At 44.9% G+C, this 6538-nt stretch overlaps 1 non-coding gene across 1 annotated transcript; it reads right to left on the bottom strand.

Moving 5' to 3' along the window:
* Positions 1–1739: 1739 nt before the first annotated feature.
* On the bottom strand, positions 1740–1846 carry LOC113615653 (U6 spliceosomal RNA). The gene has a single exon (XR_003431071.1). It is a non-coding gene; the product is annotated as a U6 spliceosomal RNA (small nuclear RNA).
* Positions 1847–6538: the final 4692 nt, after the last annotated feature.

Here is a 6538-nt window from a genome sequence, read left to right as displayed (position 1 = left end):
GTTTGCCACCCGAAAAATGACGTTTGTAGGGTGCCATGGTCCCTTGAGGAGTATACTCTCACACTGACTCCACGAATGGCCCGTGACACACGAGAGAGCAGGTAGTGGAGTACTCTCCCACTACTCCACAGAACAGGCCAGAATTTTGACTCAGCAAAGCTCAAAGGGAAAAGGGGTGGTGGTTTATCAAGTGCCCCAGGAGCATATAACATCCCAGACACTAGGCACTTTCTATAAATGACTCAGTCAGCCCCACCAATGGTCTGCTGCCTGGTCAGTGGATCCGACTTATCTCATGGCACCAGGAGTGAAGTCACTCCTTGTCCTCTGTAGGGACGATTTGTAGGGACTATAGTTATAGGTAACTATACAGTTACCTGTACACCCCCAGGCACTCTGTCCTGGACCCTGGGTGCTTTGCCTACATGGAGAAAGATGCCCCTCGGCACTCAGTCTCAGACACTTGACACTGTAGCCTATGCAGCAGCTCAGGGAGGACTCAGCTTTTCATGATCCACAATTTAGGTTGGAATTCCTTAGCAGCACCCCACAAAAACCAATATGGTGCAACAGCCAACAAGAGGCAGGCACACCAACAACCAGCAGTGCCTTCCTGGCAATTGCTGCTGCCTGTTGGATCCAGTTAGTAAGCCAAGAGCAGTTTGTAACTATCCTGCTCCAATTGTTAGAGTTCCTGGGATTTGTTTTAATCAAGTATTGTAAGACACACAGACAGGAAATGACCGTCATGAAGGAATAAGTTAATACTCAGAGTCCCTAGAAACTGGAGGCATGCCAGGCCATGAAGGGCCACACGGGGTTAAACTTCAGGTGGTTTCAGTCTCCTAAAATGGATTGGGAAGCATTCCCTCCTTGGTCAGGAGGCAGAGGGGGAAATATGGGCAAAAGCCTGTATTGCGGTTTCTGCAGGAGGGAATGGGTGAGGTGGGGTAAGTAGGCTTAGAATTGGCTAATTTGAATAATTTCAGTGGGCTGTCCAGCGCTGTCTGTTAACTGGCTCTGGGGTGATCAGGGGAGGGGAGGGGGGTGATCAGGGAAGGGGGAGGGTGACCCAGAGTGTAAGGGGGGTGGTGTGGGCTCCAGATTGGTTGGTTTGAGTATGAAAGGTGTACTCGCAGATGAGTCGCTCACTGTCTCTAGGAATTGGGAGAGACGGTGGGGTATGATGAAGCTTTCATTCCTGGAGGGCCATGTGTTCACCATGGTACAGAACTGCAGCTATGCCGTGATCAGTTACTGGAGGCAAAAGTCAGTAATGGGAGTTAGAAATGACAGAATCCACTCCCAAGGAGTTGGTTCACTGGATGCATAGGGAAATGCAAAGTAACAAGAAATAAGTGAATTACACTCTGCCTTGTGTTATCTGTAATAGCTACAATGAAAGCAAAAGAGAGTGTTGAGGCAGATCCTGAGACTGGACCAAGCTTGGATTACAGTTGGTCTGAGCTATAGACAGTAGTCTTAGGGCCACTATCGAAGGGAAAAATGATACTGAAACAACAAACAGTGAAGATGGTTGGAATGAGTCACGAGAGACTGGGGAAAAACAAAGGGAGGGTCATGGGACGCATCCTAGCAGCATGGAAATCTGTCAATGATTATTTAGTGATGGGATGAATAAGGCAGACCTTTATGGGGGTCAAAACAAAGGTCATAATCCAGCACTCTTGGAAGTTTTGTGGACTGATGAGAGCCCTGATATATATATATTTATTTATTTAAATATGGAATGCTTCACAAATTTGCATGTCATCCTTGTGCAGGGACCATGCCAATCTTCTCTGTATCGTTCCAATTTTAGTATATGTGCTGCTGAAGCGAGCAGGAGCTCCAATAATGAAGGGCCGTAAATAAGTCTGCTTTATTTACCCTCGTATGGAGGAATTTTAAAAGCTGGAAGGCAAAGATGGCTAGAGACCTCCAATTACCTGGGGCAATGGTCCTGCAGTTTAATCAAGATAAAGACTGACCCCTGCTGGAGGCCCAAAGCCATATGAACTTGAGTGAGTAAAATGGTCAGAGGATGCTGAAGAGACTTTTCTGGGACTCCTTGTTATGGGACCCCCCCCCCATGCACTGTGATTCCAAAATCTGTATGTGAAGTCCTAACAGTGCTATAGCTAGATTGTGAGGATATAGGAATGCAGTGGTTGATGGGATAAAGGTGAAAGTTTGGATGAAAATTGAAGGTGTGAACAGACTATGTGAAGTGGTTGCATCTTCTTTACCTGAATGTATTATGGGGATGGATATTGTGTCTGACTGCGGAAAGCTTCCCCTACCAGCGTTGTAAATCAGAAGGCATGGAAATCTACCCTTCCTCCAGTATTGATTGAACACGCTCAGTGGGAACCAGTGAGATTGCCAGAGCCCAACAGGTTGTTAATTTGCTGTACCAAAGCCCGGTGTGGAGTGCAGACTGGAGTTTACAGCAAAAGCCTGTGAGTGCCACCTAGTGGCAACTTCTGGGATTTGGGACCAGAATATTTGCATTTGAGAGAAAATCAGTACTAACTAGCTTGCTTTTGGACTCTGAGATTTCCCCTGTGACTGAGGGACATAAAATAACCTTGAAACCTGAAACACCCACAATTCCTTGGGTGATGTTGGAGAGATGCTCTAATGGGGAGGGCAATGCCCAGGAGGGTCGCATCATACAATAGAAATGGTACAGGAACGTGCTACCAGAGAAGGGAAGGGTGTACTCACTCTTTTCCTCCAGTGCTGACTCTGGAACCACCTGAGGAACTGCTGGATCCTATGGTCACAGGGCTACTTGGCCAGTGCCCTATGAACAGCCCTCCACTGACCACCAAAGAGCTGCTTGGTTTGTGGATGGTAGTTCCATGGTGAGTGGACAGCTTCCTGTTTGGAAGGAAGATAGAAGAACATCTTTGGTAGAAAATTTGACTTTCTTTGATAGAAGAAAATCAAAGCAAATCAACTCAGGGAGCCAGATTGCTTTTTCCCTAGCAGTGATGGAAGAATTGGATAATAGTAAAAAGCCCTTATATTTGGGTTTTTACCGACTCACAGACAGGGGCCAATGGCCTGACCATATGGTCAGGCAGAGGGCAATGCAAAACTGACCTATTAACAGGATGACCATATGGGGCACAGCCCTGTGGAAACCATTATGGGAATTTGAGGGGTGCATTAAAATAGTATGTGATGCCCATCAGAAGAACCCCTTCCAGGTTTGGAAGATGATTTGAATTAACAAGTAGGTTTCCTGAGGTGCTCACTTGAGGTGGCCGCCTGGGTTCATGAAGTGGGTGGACAGAGATGTCATCCTCAGAGTAAGTTTTATGGAGAAGTGAACAGACAATTCAAACTTTTTTAAATTGAAGTATAGTTGATTTACAATGTTGTGTTAGTTTCAGGTGCACAGAAAAGTGATTCATTTATATATACATATATAAAACTAAAATAATCTGAAAAGGAATATATATATATATATATATTCCTTTTCAGGTTATTTTCCATTAGAGGTTATTACAAGATATTGCATACAATTCCCTGTGCTATACAGTAGGACCTTGTTGTTTACCTATTTTATATAAAGTAGTATGTATCTGTTAATCCCAAACTCTTAATTTATCCCTCCCCACCCCCTTTCTTCTTTGGTAACCATAAACTTGTTTTCTACGTCTGTGAGTCTGTTTGTGTTTCATAAATACGTTCATTTGTACCACTGTTTTAGATTCCACATGTAAGTGATATCATATGGTATTTGTCTTCCTCTGGCTTACTTCACTTAGTATGATAATCTCTAGGTCTAACCATGTTGCTGCAAATGGCGATATTTCATTCTTTTTATGGCTATATTCCACTGTATATATGTACCACATCTTCTTTATCCATTCATCTGTCAGTGGGCAGTTAGGTTGCTTCCATGTCTTGGCTATTGTACATAATGCTACTATGAACATTGGGGTGTGTGTATCTTTTCAAATTAGAGTTTTCTCTGGGTGTATGCCCAGGAGTGGGATTGCTGGATCATATGATAACTCTATTTTTAGTTTTTAAGGCCTCTATACTGTTCTCCATAGTGGCTGTATCAATTTATATTCCCACCAACAGTGTAGGAGGGCTCTCTTTTTTCCACACCCTCTCCAACATTTATTATTTGTGGACTTTTTGAGATGGACATTCTGACTGGTGTGAGGTGATACCTCACTGTAGTTTTGATTTCCATTTCTCTAATTAGCAATGTGAAACTTTTTTTTTTTGTCTAAAACGCGGAGAAATAAAGGCATGAAGGGCTGGTTTATACACCATTATGAGTGTGCACTCACAGTCAGCATGGGGGGGGCAAGGGATAGTCCCCACTAGATAGATCCTCTGCTTTTGGGGGAGTGGTACTTGGGGAAGAGGAGGTGGGAAGGGTGGTATAACTGGTATAACTATACTTTTTTTCTTTTTTCCTCACATCACCTCAACCTCTTTTGTCCTACCTGATGCAGTGGTCCCGGGGCAAGGGCTGCAACTGCAGGTGCTGGAAGCAGATATGATCCCTAAGAAACTGTCACTATACCTTTAAACCTTTATGTCAGATTCCTAAGGATCTGATGGTGTGGGTTGTGCCTTCACCCCATCTGGCAAAATTGGCACTGAGAGTGAATGCAGCTATATTGCTTAGTAATTGGGATGGCCCACCAGTTCTGTACCCTTTTAACCCTACCCCACAGGAGTGAGAGTGGCCTGTGGGAGGGCAAGTGCTAGACTAGACTTGTATTTTTTTTTAATTAATTAATTAATTTATTTTTGGCTGCATTGAGTCTTCGCTGCTGTGTGCGGGCTTTCTCCAGTTGCAGCGAGTGGGGGCCACTATTCGTTACGGTGTGCGGGCTTCTCATTGCAATGGCTTCCCTTGCTGCAGAGCACGGGCTCCAGGTGCGTGGGCCCCAGTAGTTGCAGCGCGCAGGCTCAGTAGTTGTGGCATGCGGGCTCAGCAGTTGTGGCTCACGGGCTCCAGAACGCAGGCTCAGTAGTTGTGGCACACAGGCTTAGTTGCTCCACGGCATGTGGGGTCCTCACAGACCAGGGTTCGAACCCTTGTCCCTGCATTGGCAGGCAGACTCCCAACCACTGTGCCACCAGGGAAGTCCCATAGACTTGTATTGCTGCTGACAATCTGGACCAGCACAGTGGCCACCCCTAACGCCCTCTCCCAAAGTGGGAAAGTTAGGGTATGAATGGAGAGGAGGAGGAGGAATGGTAGCCGAGCATAAAGTTTAATGGTTTTTGCAATGAGAGAAATCCAATATTACACTGGTGCCTTGGGAGAGGCTCAGAGTGAGACGTTATTGTCTCTTAGCTCGATTACACCAGAATGCCTGAAAGGATGATGACATGTTGCTGAGACCACTCCTGCGTTTGGAGCCTAAAATAATTGAATGGAAGTCTGCAAACCTGAATGACAGCCATCACTCTGGGAGACATTTCTATAACTGGACTAATTGTTAATGGCCGAGTGGGACTCTGGTCATGTGCCAGAGCTTTTCAGGTCACGTCTGCTGCCACACTGAGGATAGGGTATAACACTGGCCTTGTTATGATACTGATATTCATAGTCAAATGTATTGGGAAATTGAGTTAAAGCCCCCTAAGGAAGTAAAACAGGTGGAAAATGACTGGCCTGAGGAAGGACTGGATTTACCTAATCATCAGCTAATTTCTATGCTAAATAGTTCTGCACACGTTTATCATAAGATACAAGGGGGAAATTAATAATTGAATTAGTACAAAAATATGAAAATGTATGTACTGGCTTTATAGGACAGATAGTTGTTTTCTTAAGTCTATCCCTATACCAACACTGGCCCCCCAACTCTTAGGCAATAGGATCATTTTGCTGTAAGAGTCTTGGCCAAAAGCAAGGGGTGGCCTGTGTCCTAAAGAATTTAACTTTGCCCCAGAAGAGGTCTGGATTTTGCCCTCAGGTTCTGGGTGATATCTTTGTTTCTCCTAAATTATGCCTTATTCTCTGGGGGCCTTGGTCTAGCCAGAGAACAAGGCATAATTTAGGGTGGGTGCTGACTACACCTTAGGGTGGGGACAGGTCACACCAGAAAGACCACACAGGTGATTTAGGGTTACATGGTATCAGTTGATCTGGAGACTGAGATTAACCAATCAATCAATCGCGCCTAAGTAATGGAGCCCCTAAAACTGAATACTGAGGCTCAGAATAGCCTCCCTAGTTCACAGTAGTCTGTGTATATTGTCACATGTTGATACTGGGAAAGTAATATGTCCTGACTACACAGAAAGCAGGAGCAGAAGTCCCACATTTCTTTTTTTTTTATTTTTAACTTAAGTTAATTTTTATTTATTTATTTTTTGGTTGCATTGGGTCATCATTGCTGTGTGCGGGCTCTCTCTAGTTATGGACAGTGGGGGCTACTCTTCATTGTGGTGCACAGGTTTCTCATTGCGGTGGCTTCTCTTGTTGCAGAGCATGGGCTCTAGGTGCACAGGCTTCAGTAGTTGTGGCACATGGGCTCAGTAGTTG

The sequence above is a fragment of the Aethalodelphis obliquidens genome, unplaced genomic scaffold (genome assembly GCF_003676395.1).
Source record: "Aethalodelphis obliquidens isolate GAN/ISIS:26980383/991018 unplaced genomic scaffold, ASM367639v1 scaffold121, whole genome shotgun sequence".
Classification (NCBI taxonomy): domain Eukaryota; kingdom Metazoa; phylum Chordata; class Mammalia; order Artiodactyla; family Delphinidae; genus Aethalodelphis; species Aethalodelphis obliquidens.
This window is presented reverse-complemented; position numbering and strand designations above follow the sequence as displayed.